Below are 12,103 nucleotides of genomic sequence, written 5' to 3' on the forward strand. Positions count from 1 at the left end.
AGAAAAACAAATACTGCATAATATCGCTGGTATGTGGAATCTAGAAGAATGTTAGCGATGAACTAATATGCAAAGCAGAAACAGACACAGATGTAGGGAACAAAGTGATGGTTACCAAGGGGGAAAAAGCGGGTGTGATGAATTGCGAGGTTGGGACTGACATATACATATAATACTGTGTATAAAGTAGATAACTGAGAACCTGCTACCTGATAACAGTAAACGCTCCTCAGTGCTCTGTGATGACCTAAATGGAAAAGAAATCCTGAAAAGAGGGGGTATATGTTTATGAAAGGCTGATTCACTTTGCTAAACAGCAGAAACTAAAACAGCATTGTAAAGCAACTGTAAGCCAATAAAAATCAATTTAAAAAAATAAGAAAAACGATTTCTTTTTTTCTGCAGCTAATCTGTCTTGTGTCAATTTTATGGCTAATCCAGCCACAAGAACTCAAGGGAAGTAGAGGTGGAAAATTTCCCCTCCCCAACAATATCGTTTACAAGGAATATACCTAAAATAAGGAAAATGAACATTAAAAAAGAAGTGCAAAGATTTATTATACAATATAGGAAAGCAAGGATATTGATGTGTTTATTATATTCCTATTCATTGATTTTCCTTTTTATGCAACCCTGTATGTGCCAGCCAGGTAATTTCCTAGGCACAGGAGATACAACTGAATAAAACAAAGCTCATGTCCTACTTGAGCTTGCTTTGTAGGGGGGACACAATCTAAACAAATAATTACATAATATAAAGTGAAATAATGATAAATGCTACATAGGAACTAAAGCAAGGAAAAAGGGGACAGTGAGAGAAGCAGCATTATAGAGGAGAAGGTTTCTCTGAGGAAGTGACATTTGTTCCAGGACCTGAATGAAATGAGGAGCCATGGAGTAGTTATTTGGGGGTACTTCAGTGGTCTAGAACAGCATGGTATATGAAATGTCTATTTCTGATTGATGGTAAGACAAGGAGAAAATCCTAGAATGCAAACCAACTACGTCACGAAACGCTTTTCAGTCCTGCTAACATTTTTCTTTCATATTGTAAGACATTCTTGATGAAGAAAGCAGTGTGTCAGTTTGCACCCTGGCTCATTATCTCTGGCTTTTTATCTTGTTGCACTTTGAGTAACCCTGGTAGACAGACAAAAGAAAGGACAAAGGCTTGAGGCAAAAACATACTTAGCATATTAAGCAAAGTAGATAGATTGAGTAAATACAGCTAAATGAGTGTATTTGACTTAAATACACTAAATAGTAAAATAATCATTTGACTTAAATCATTGTCTTAATTATTTAAATTAATAATATTCCTTTCATAGATATCAAGATCTGTAAAGATCTCTCTCCTGAAATCATGACTCATATCGATATATTCAATATATAATTTTCAATTAGAACTTTCCATTTATGAGTAATAAACATTAAAACATAACATGCTCCAAACTCAGGTTCTGATTCCAGTCCCTCATATCTTGCCTTCCCAAACCATAGTCATCACCACCTTTGTTCAGCCCACCAGCTTCTAATGCAGGTATTTTTGCCGTAGATTCCTAGATGTCCTCCATGCTTCTATCATTGCCCTCTCCCCAGCCTGTTCGCCACTTAGAACCCAGAGTAGTTCTTTTAAAATGTTTGTCCGCTCATCTCAGGATCTTTGCTTGTTAGCCCTTTTTCTCATTTCTCTTAGGACTATTTGTATATGTGAAATTTTATCTGACAACCGCAGATATAAAGGGCTTCCCAAGTGGCACAGCAGTAAAGAATCTGTCTGCCAAGCAGGAGACACAAGGGACAGGAATTTGATCCCTGGGTCAGGAAGATCCCCTAGAGTAGGAAATGGCACTCCAGTATTTCTGGCTGGGAAATCCCATGGTCAGAGGAACCTGGTGGGCTACAGTCCCTGGGATCGCAAAAAATCCGACACGACTGAGCACACACACACACACACACTATAGATACAGTTTTGACTCATCTCCAAGCAAGACATTCTCTCACTTACCTAGTTTTATCTCCAAAACACTTCATATCATTTAATGTGTGTTTTTTCTTATCTGTCTCTCAACCACTCCAATAGGCACGAGAGAAGGAGTTTGTTGTCTTTATCTGTAGCATCAAGAATGAACTCAATATATGTAGCTATAGATTTATATATCTAGATACATATATATATTTGTTTACTAGATGCAAACAAGAAAAAGCACATTTAAAAGACTAGCGGTAGAAGAGAAAATCTAGTTTTCTCCTGTCAAATAAAAAGCAGATATGGAAAAACTATTTATAAGGATCATTGCAATAGGGGTAGAGAGACCATTGCAATGGAGTTGGAGGACTATTACAACAGTGGGAGGGTGTCTATTGTAGTTCAGTTCAGTTGCTCAGTCACGTCCGACTCTTTGTGACCCACGGACTGCAGCACGCCAGGCTTTCCTGTCCATCACCAACTCCCTGAGCTTGCTCAAACTCATGTCCATCGAGTCGGTGATGCCATCCAACCATCTCATCCTCTGTCATCCCCTTCTCCTCCTGCCTTCAATCTGTCCCAGCATCAGGGTCTTTTCCAATGAGTCAGTTCTTCACATCAGGTGGCCAAAGTGTTGGAGTTTCAGCTTCGGCATCAGTCCTTCCAATGAATATTCAGGACTGATTTCCTTTAGGATGGACGGGCTGGATCTCCTTACTATCCAAGGGACTCTCAAGAGTCTTCTCCAACACCACAGTTCAAAAGCATCAGTTCTTCAGTGCTCAGTTTTCTTTATAGTCCAACTCTCACATCCATACATGACTACCGGAAAAACCATAGCCTTGACTAGACGGACCTTTGTCAGCAAAGTAACGTCTCTGCCTTTTAATATGCTGCCTAGGTTGATCAAAACTTTTCTTCCAAGGAGCAAGTGTCTTTTAGTTTCATGGATGCAGTCACCATCTGCAGTGATTTTGGAGCCCCCGAAAATAAAGTCTGTCACTGTTTTCACTGTTTTCCCATCTATCTGCCATGACGTGATGGGACCAGATGCCATCATAGTAGGGAGAAGGCATAACATGTACAAGTGTCTCAAAGTTCAGGTAGAAAAGGTTTTTTCTCTTTTAAGGAAGACTAATGAAGTTTAAAGAGAACTGTGTATGCAGGAGTGGAATGAGTAGGTGATGTGAACAGGCACTTCAAACAGGAAAGGGCCTTTAAGGGGAAGATATTCTGCATTTTAGTGCTTGCTTAAGCTAACTTAGCAGCAAGCTAACTTAAGCTTATGGACAAGACAAGCTTCTGCCACCTGGGGGAGGGAAAGAAGCCTGGTAAAATTTAAATGAGTTAAGTTAGTGGACAGTTTTCAGATTGGTCAGTGGGGACCAACGATTCAGCTAATCATTCATGAGTTAGAGAATCAGAACACGGAGAACTTTTGTCTGCCTTGCCATGGGTACACAGGAGCCACCCATGAGTCCTGTCTGAGTCACATGGGGCAGAGGGCTTTCTGCAGCCAGCTGTCTCCTAAAACACAAAACGGGGGAGGATTATTGCCCATCATTGTTGTCCAGGATCACTGGGCTCAGGTAAAGCTCCACACTGTTAATCCATAGGAGTTTGGTCCCGGTGAGGCTTTGCACCATTTTCATGACTGTAAAATAGCAGCTGTGGAGCCACCGCTCAGCCGGCCTTCCTTCTACCACATGCAGTGCAGGACTTAGAGAGGCAATGGGTCTCCATCTGCCATCCAGCTCACAGATTCTTGAATCTCACTTTGCTACCTTTCCTTTGGGTCATTGAAAGAAATTAAAAGGTAATTCAATGGAGAAAGTCAAAATAAATGTCTGATTTTTTTCATTGCTCTGCCAACCAGAGTGATATGATATTATTAGAGCTAAATCAGCAATGATTTCAATTATAAATTTTTAACTACCCCTCCCAAGAGTGGGAGTTAAGTTGCTTATGCTTTCTTCATTTTAAATAGCTTACTCAGGGAGCTAACTGTTTCCTAAATCCTCTTTGGCAGTGATGCCCAGGATTCTATAGATTTTATTAAATACATAAATCTTGTGTTTTCTAAAGCACTGCTTTATATGAACAAAGCACCTCAAATTCGCACCCTAATTTTTAAGAGATAAGAACTTTGGGGGACAATAGGGCCATATTGGTTTTATCTACAAAATTCTAACATTTAAAGGATGGACATAGAAGAATGGCTTTAGAGAGGCCACACCCAGCCACCTAGTTCAGTTCAGTTCAGTGGCTTAGTCATGTCTGACTCTTTAAGACCCCATGGACTGCAGCACACCAGGCTTCCCTGTCCATCACCAACTCCCGGAGCTTGCTCAAACTCATGTCCATTGAGTTGGTGATGCCATCCAGCCATCTGATCCTCTGTCGTCCCCTTCTCCTCCTGCCTCCAATCTGTCCCAGCATCAGGGTCTTTTCCAATAAGTCAGTTCTTCACATCAGGTGGCCAAAGTATTGGAGTTTCAGCTTCAACCTCAGTCCTTCCAATGAATATTCAGGACTGATTTCCTTTAGGATGGACTGGTTGGATCTCCTTGTAGTCCAAGGGATTCTCAAGAGTCTTCTCAAACACCACAGTTCAAAGGCCTCAATTCTTTGGCACAGTTTTCTTTATGGTCTAACTCTCTCCTCCATACATGACTACTGGAAAAACCATAGCTTTGACTAGATGGACCTTTTTTGGGAATGTAATGTCTCTGTTTTTTAATATGCTATCTAGGTTGGTCATAACTTTTCTTCCAAGGAGCAAATGTCTTTTGATTTCATGGCTGCAGTCACCATCTGCAGGGATTTTGAAGCCCAAGAAAATAAAGTTTGCCACTTTTTCCATTGTTCCCCATCTAGTTGCCATGAAGTGATGGGACAGGATGCCATGATCTTCATTTTTTGAATGTTGAGTTTTAAGCCAGCTTTTTCACTCTCTGCTTTCACTTTCATCAAGAGGCTCTTTAGTTTCTCTTTGCTTTCTTCCAAAAAGGTGGTGTCATCTGCATATCTGAGGTTAAGTAATGCCCAAATTCTCTGTTTATAGAGAAAAATCTCAGGGTACCAATCCTATGAGCACCTTCTCCCAGGCTTTCCTATGATAACTCCAAGATATGAAGAAAATTTAGATATCCCATAAAAGAAGGATTAAACTGATATGGCCTCAGACTCTGGCACTTGACAGAATTAAAATTCCAGCATTCAATAAGCATTAAAAACATTACCTTACAGTTCTCTAGAATTTAAGCTTTACAGAGCACTTTTAAATATACCATGTCATTAAATTTCACAACAATTTGGCAAGAAAGAAATTATCTCCATTTTGTTGATGAGTAATAAGAGCTATTATCTATTTCACACATTTCTTGCCAGGCACCATGCTAAGCACTCCTTTAATCCTCACAACAATCTTATGACGTAAGTGCTATTATTATCCTGGTAATACACAGATTGGAAGTTAGGCTCAGAAAAACTAAGGAAATTGCCTAGGGTCAGGCAACTAGAAAGTGGCCAAGTGAAGATTCTCCCTTTTCTAACTCCAAGTTTTTCTGACTCACGGCATTCTAAATCATCAGCGTTCATGCAAGTTTGGCCATGTAACTTTAAACTTATCTATGTACTACTATGGGGGCTTCCCAGGTGGCTCAGTGGTAAAAAAAAAAAAAAAATCCACCTGCCAATGCAAAGAGAGGCAGGACACGTGAGTTCTACCCCTGGGTTGGGAAGATCCCCTGGAGAAGGAAATGGCAACCCACTCCAGTATTCTTGCCTGGGAAATCCCATGGACTGAGGAGCCTGATGTGCTACAGTCCCTGGGATCACAAAGGGTCAAACATGACTGATTTACTGAGCACATGTACTAGTTTGTGACAGTGTGCATTAAAAACACACAAAATAGACAGTTTAAAAGAGACTAAGATAAAGATACATGCAAATAGAAGTTCTAGGTTCTCCTTATACCCTAATAGAATGTCTTGTACACCTCAGAATGTAATCTTGATTAATCCACTTTTCTAGATAATTACTCTATCAAATTGCCAACATCCACTGGATCATCAAAAAAGCAAGAGAGTTTCAGAAAACATCTATTTTTGCTTTATTGACTATGCCAAAGCCTTGACTGTGTGGATCACAATAAACTGTGGAAAATTCCGAAGGAGATGGGAATATCAGACCACCTGACCTGCTTCTTGAGAAACCTGTATGCAGGTCAGGAAGCAACAGTTAGAACTGGACATGGAACAATAGACTGGTTCCAAATAAGAAAAGGAGTACATCAAGGCTGTATATTGTCACCCTGCTTATTTAACTTATATGCAGAGTACATCATGAGAAACGCTGGGCTGGAGGAAGCACAGCTGAATCCAGATTGCTGGGAGAAATATCAATAACCTCAGATATGCAGATGACACCACCCTTATGGCAGAAAGTGAAGAAGAACTAAAGAGCCTCTTGATGAAACTGAAGGAGAAGAGTGAAAAAGTTGGCTTAAAGCTCAACATTCAGAAAACAAAGATCATGGCATCTGGTCCCATCACTTCATGGCAAATAGATGGGGAAACAGTAGCAACAGTGGCTGACTTTATTTTGGGGGGCTCCAAAATCACTGAAGATGGTGATTGCAGCCATGAAATTAAAAGACTCTTACTCCTTGGAAGGAAAGTTATGACCAACCTAGATAGCATATTAAAGAGCAGAGACATTACTTTGTCAACAAAGGTCCATCTAGTCAAGGCTATGGTTTTACCAGTAGTCATGTATGGAGGAGAGAGTTGGACCATAAAGAAAGCTGTGCCAAAGAATTGAGGCCTTTGAACTGTGGTGTTTGAGAAGACTCTTGAGAATCCCTTGGACTACAAGGAGATCCAACCAGTCCATCCTAAAGGAAATCAGTCCTGAATATTCATTGGAAGGACTGATGTTGAAGCTGAAACTCCAATACTTTGGTCACCTGATGTGAAGAGCTGACTCATTTGAAAAGACCCTGATGCTGGGAAAGATTGAGGGCACGAGGAGAAGGTGACAACAGAAAATGAAATGATTGGACGGCATCACCAACTCAATGGACATGGGTTTGGGTAGACTCTGGCAGTTGGTGATGGACAGAGTGGCCTGGCGAGCTGTGGTTCATGGGGTCGCAAAGAGTCGGACACGACTGAGTAACTGAACTGAACCGAACTCTATATGGACTGTGTGGATGAAATAACTAAGGCCCACTGTGTCTTGGTAAGGTGCCCATCAAACAATCCAGGAAAAGACATTCGAGTCTCAACTCTCGTCTTCTAACTCCACATGCCTTCCCAGTCATCCACTGCCTCTTGATCTGCCTCTGATCGTGATATTCTGTGATGTGTGCTCAGCTAGAAGCCTACAATTACCACCTCCCTCACCTTCCCCTCATCCATACATATACACAGAAAGACCCACCTGTCTCAGAAGAGAACCCTCCTCAGACCCTAAAAAGGGCGAGAGATGTTAGCACTCTAACTACTGTAGTTGTTTGAATGAACTGGGTCCAAGTCCACTTCAAGCCCATTTCTCTTGATAGAGAATATCTGTTTTTATTACTTGATGCCATGGAGGACTGCCTCTTTGGCATGGTTCAACATAGATTTATTTTGGGGGTGGGGTGGGGAGTAGAGCTTGTATATCACGGACTGTACTCTTATTTGGGGATGAGCATGCCTCAATTTAATATTCATCACTTTACTTGAGTGCTTTTTGCTAACTTCCAGTGATTCTGTGAGTTCATTTTAATATGAACAATACACACTCTTGCTCTAGCCATCTACACATTCAAAACAATGCAATTGGGCTTAGTTTTGCAGGTGTCCTCAGCATACAAGATCTGCTTTGTCAGAGCTCTCATTGCCAAGTGGCCAGAGTGAATTAGTCCCTGGATGTGGAGTGAGATAGAATGAGAAGCCTGAGAAGCCTAGAGTCGTGTCTTTTCCCAGAGGGAGTATGAGCCTAAATAAGCTGTGTCTTGTCAGCAAGGATCCTGGACAAAAGTCTCCAGGGCTCACCGTACAAACTCAGGAGCAGGAATATGAATCCTGAAGCTCAGGACTCTGGAAAGCCAATGAGGGGAGCAATTGTTTTATCAAGCTTCTCATTCCAAGGACCTCAAACCTTTACCCCTAAGAATCGCTAGAAAACTTCCCAGCTTTAGCCGTTTTTTAAAAATAACAATCCACTCTCATCAAATTATAATACAAGGCAGATATAACAGAAATACCAGAATGATAATAAAATATGTATGATCCTCCTGACCACCTATTTAAACTCTCTGTAGTACCAACTCTTTGTGCTTTACACATCCCTCAACTGTGGCCCTGATACAATATCTTCACCTGCTTCTGTGCTCTTTGGTCTCCAGCTGGAATGTAACCAACTTGACACAGTGCCCTGGTCTGTTGTATCTCCCATTCACAGAACCCTTCTTCAACCTTTAACTGTTAATTGATTTAATGAATAAGCAAAACAATGAACAAACAGGTGCATATCTTGCTCTGTAAATATTTTGCACAAAGGCTGATTCTGTTAGATTCCTGCCAAGGGAGAGTTGTTACATTCAAGGAAACCAAAGGTTTGCCTTTCACAGACCAGAGCTCCAGTGCTTCTGATCCTCCATTCACTTGAGGGCATTAATTTACATATCCACAAAGCCTTGTGGACCCTTGGCTAGAGTTGTCTGACTGACTGAATTCATAGAACGACTTTCACATGCTTCAGATGTCAAGTTTTCCTAAGAGGAGTGAATTGTATCCAGATAATAGACTGTTCTGCACCCAAGAGTCCCAGGATAGTTCCTCAGGAAAAAAATCTTTCTATCATGTTTTTTTAAAAAAATTTGATTGGAGTGTAGTTAATTTGCAATGTTATGTTAGTTTCTGCTACCCAGCAAAGAGTATCAGTTATATATATACATATGTATAACTTATTTTAGATTCTTTTCTCATATGGCAATACAGAGTATTGAGTAGAATTCCCTGTGATATACAGTAGGTTCTTACTAGTTGTATATTTTAAGCAAGCACTTTTAACCCAAGAAACAAAGACTCTCTCATGCTACTTCTAGTAATGGCATGTGTACGGAGGAAGAGTGTGGTGGTTATTGTAATGGCATATATGCAGGAGAATGCAGGGGAACCTGGACAGTTGGCCTCAGGAAAATGGTAGTTCTGGATGAAAGGCAGCTGCAACAGCAAAAAATAGTGGATTCACTCAGGTAGTCTAGCTACATGCCACACATCTGTTTCTCTTATCTGTGTGTGTGTGTGTGTGCGCGCGCGTGCACATGTGCTAAGTCATTTTAGTCGTGTCTGACTCTTTCACAACTCCATGGACTGTAGCCCACGAGGCTCCTCTGTCCATGGGATTCTCCAGACAAGAATATTGGAGTGGGTTGTCATGCTCTTCTCTAGGGGATCTTCCCAACCCGGGGATCGATACCACATCTCTTAGGTTTACCTGCATTGGCAGGCAAGTTCTTTACCACTAGCACTACCTGGGAAGCCAAAGCCCTCTCTTATCTCTACGAACTCTCAATTATAGATATTGATATAAATATGAATATTGAAGAAGGTGTCTTCTATCTACTTCAGAGCATCTGCTTACTCATTTTTCTGTTACCACATCACTTTGGCTCACACAGGTCCACAATGACACCCTCCGCCAACCCACCCCAGACTACCTCTACATCACAGTCTTTGTAAGGACACACACAAAGATATAAGGAAAGAGATTTCCCTCTCCTCCTTTTTCTTTGAGCATTTACTGTAGAAAATATCTAATTATAAATGCTTTCTCTTCTCTGAAATGTATATAAATCCTTTTGAATGCTAGATAGGTCTTAGGTCAGCTTTATTATGAGGTATGTCTTTCTTAAAGACCCAGGAGCCATCTTTCTGAAATGCAACCATCAGAGAAGCTAGTGACCTTGCCTTCTAGTTTCTGCAGCAGGGCAGAAGTTTTCGTTGGGTTGTTAAACTACCTCCAGGCTTTATTTTCCTTTGGATAAAGCCAATTGGCTAACACAGATGGTTGACCCAACTACCAAGTAAAGTTAGAAGGAATTGCGAGTGACAAATGGTCCTGTCAAGTTCTTGTATTGAAGACTAGTGATTGTTTATTTTGAGCACATGCACATATCTGGTTGTGTCTGCTTGGCTATGTAAAATGATGGGGTTTCTTTCTGTCTTTGCAGTCTCTGAGCAGATTGCCTGTGGTGCTCATCACCTCCTGGTTTAATGCTTATTCATGAGCAAAAGTTTTTTCTTTCTCTAGCAATTTGTGAAGAAGCTTTCTGGGTCAGGAGAAGATTCTGCTTTTACTTATTCCCTCTCCGCCGCCCCCCCTCCAAAAAAAAAAAAAACTTTCACTTTATCTCCTAAGGCTACTTCACTGATTTTTCTTTTTCTTACTCAAACTTCTTGGAGAATGACTATCATTTGGTCAGGTCTCCTTTTGGAGCGTGGTGGTCAACCCACGAACTGGCTGTCCATGGATAAAGTGCCTGCCCCTAGTCCAATCTGTAAGGCCAGGGGTGAAGGTGGATCACCTGTCCTACATATGTGCTGAGGTCTGTTCCATGGCAGAGGTTGTGCTTGGAGGTATCTTTTCTTAGTGGCTGTGTGCCAGCAAATATTTTTGACAGGTACGCTGCCTCCAGGCTTATCACCTGAGACTTTCAAACCGGCAACTGGCATTTAAACCTCAGATGGCTACCCAACTTTTCACAGAGAGAAAGTCCAGTTCAGCTCCAGAACACCAGATTCTCCTCATTATCTTGGAGAGTCATCTTGTAAGTTAAGGTGCTAGAGGCAGAAAGAGATCGTGGGGAATAGGGAGCTGAATATAAGCCTACTTGGAAGAGGTTACTCACTGAGCACATTGTTTCCTGTGGTGGTGGCTCAGTGGGTAAGAATCCACCTGCAATGCAGGACATGCAGGAGATGTGAGTTCGATCCCTGGGTCGGGAAGATCCCCTGGAGGAGGGCATAGCAAACCACTGTAGTATTCTTGCCTAGAGAATGCAATGGACAGAGGAGCCTGACGGGCTACAGTCCATGAAGTCTCCAAGGGTCAGGCATGACTGAAGCGATTGAGCTCTCACATACATATTCAGGGAGCACATTGTTTCTGGTGGCAAGAGTAACAATTTCCACAGGAAAGAGGAACACTGAGTATGATATTCACAAGGAAAGAAAAGATGTGGATTAAGGTAGAGAAAAGAATAGAAAGTGGGAGGAGATATCAACTACGATATGGAGACAAAACAGGAGGACCTGAGCTCAGAGGAGAAACAGAGCCAGAACAGAAGAAAGAGGCTCCTATGGTTTTCACAGTACAGCGGGAAGAAGGAGCTTTTGCTGGAGTCAGATACCTGCAGTGATTTTAAGTACTATGAATGATTACTATGCACATATTTTAAGAATTTAAATCAGATCATATTTCTTTAGCAGAAAATCCTGCTATTCTTCGATAACACAAATTCTGGGTTGCGTGGCACCACTGCACAGCTGTGACACCCAGCAGGCTCTGTGAAATTTCCCATTTCCTCTGGAAAACATCACACAATTTCATAAACTAACTTTTGTCTTCAGGATAGAGTTTTATTGGTTCTACACACAGTCAGGAAATTATCCCTTTGAGAGTATGGGAAGTCTTGATTACCCCTTCCAAGTTAGATTTTTCCTCCTCTGTGAAACGTTTAATCAGTACAGGTTTGCCAGGAGTAAGGCAGTATATCCAGAAAGCAAAACACCTCAGGTTTCCCAGACTGAAGTTTCCCAGAAGGCATATCATTTCTTATTTCATCCTGTGAAGAAAAATGGTGGAGGAAAAAAATACATATGGAGACATACTATGTTCCTCGCTGTATGTGGGGTGCTTCATACAAAATAAGACTTCATTGTGTACCAGCAACACTCTTATGATGTAGATAACATTTTTAAAAGGTTACCTGACTCTCAAAGAGACTGAGTAATCTGCCCAGGCACTACCGTGCATGAAGTGCTGGAGCATGGATCTGAATCCAGCTCGGACTCCAAATCTTTGGTCTTTGTATTATAACTGCTTACTACTATTAGCCTTCAGTTAGGCCTGGGCTAA

This window comes from Cervus elaphus, chromosome 14, assembly GCF_910594005.1.
Source record: "Cervus elaphus chromosome 14, mCerEla1.1, whole genome shotgun sequence".
Classification (NCBI taxonomy): Eukaryota; Metazoa; Chordata; class Mammalia; order Artiodactyla; family Cervidae; genus Cervus; species Cervus elaphus.